Source organism: Orycteropus afer, unplaced genomic scaffold (genome assembly GCF_000298275.1).
Source record: "Orycteropus afer afer isolate SDZICR_OR568_19922 unplaced genomic scaffold, OryAfe1.0 scaffold00009, whole genome shotgun sequence".
Lineage (NCBI taxonomy): Eukaryota > Metazoa > Chordata > Mammalia > Tubulidentata > Orycteropodidae > Orycteropus > Orycteropus afer.
This window is the reverse complement of record NW_006921596.1, coordinates 567,265-568,511: the sequence shown is the minus strand read 5'-3', so window position 1 is coordinate 568,511 and position 1,247 is coordinate 567,265.

Sequence of the window (1,247 nt, the reverse complement as noted above, 5' to 3'; positions counted from 1 at the left end):
GCCAGCCGTCTGGTTAGCAGGCAAGTGTCTTAGCCACTATGCTACCAGAGCTCCCAGCTTGGGTTAGACACCCCTTAGTCTTCAAAGTGACATCTTTGCTCTTTAATACATTAAACAGGTCTCTTGCAGCAGAATTGCCCAATGCAATATAGCATTTGATTTCTTGACTCCTGCTTCCATGAGTATTGATTGTGGATCCAAGTAAAATGAAATCCTTGACAATTTCAATCATTTCTCCATTTATTATAATGTTGCTTATAGGTCCAATTGTGAAGATTATTATTATTTTTTTTATGCTGAGTTGTGATCCATACTTAAGTCTGTAGTCTCTGATTTTCATCAGCAAGTGCTTCAAGTCTTCTTCACTTTTATCAAACAAGGTTGTGTCATTTTCATATTGCAGGTTGTTAATGAGTCTTCCTCCAATCCTCATGCTGGGTTCTTCTTCATGTAGTCCAGATTCTTAGATTATTTTTTCACTATATAAATTTAATAAGTATGGTGAAAAGATACAACCCTGACACACACCGTTCCTGATTTTAAACCATGCAGTATCCCCTTGTTCTGTCCGAATGACTGGTTCTTATTCTATGTATAGTTTCCTCATAAACACAATTAAGTATTTTAGAATTCCAATTCTTTGCAATGTTATCCATAATTTGTTACAATCCACACAGTTGAATGCCTTTGCATAGTCAAAACATAGGCAAACATTTTTCTGATGTTCATTTCTTTCAGCAAAGATCCATCCAACATCAGCAATGATATCCTTCATTCCATGTCCTCTTTGGGATGGCAGTTCCCTGTCAACATACTGTTGCAATCCTTTTTGAATTATCTTCAGCAAATTTTACTTGCGCGTGGTATTAATGATATGATTCAGTAATTTCCACATTCTGTTGGATCACCTTTCTTTGAAATGGGCTCAAATATGGGTCTCTTCTAGTTGGTTGGCCAGTTTGTCGAAACATCTCAATGGATATCCCATTAGTTCCTAGAGCCTTGTTTTTTTCCAAGTTCCTTCAGTGCCGCTTGGACTTCTTCCTTTAATATCATCAGTTCTTGATCATATGCTACCTCCTGAATTGGTTGAATGTCAACCAATTTTTTTTTGGTACAGTGACTCTAGGTCTTCCTTTCACCTTCTTTTGATGCTTCCTACATTTTTCAATGTTTTGCCCATAGAGTCCTTCACTCTTTCAACTTGAGGCTTAATTTTTTTTCTTCAGGTTTTTTTTTTTTTTTTT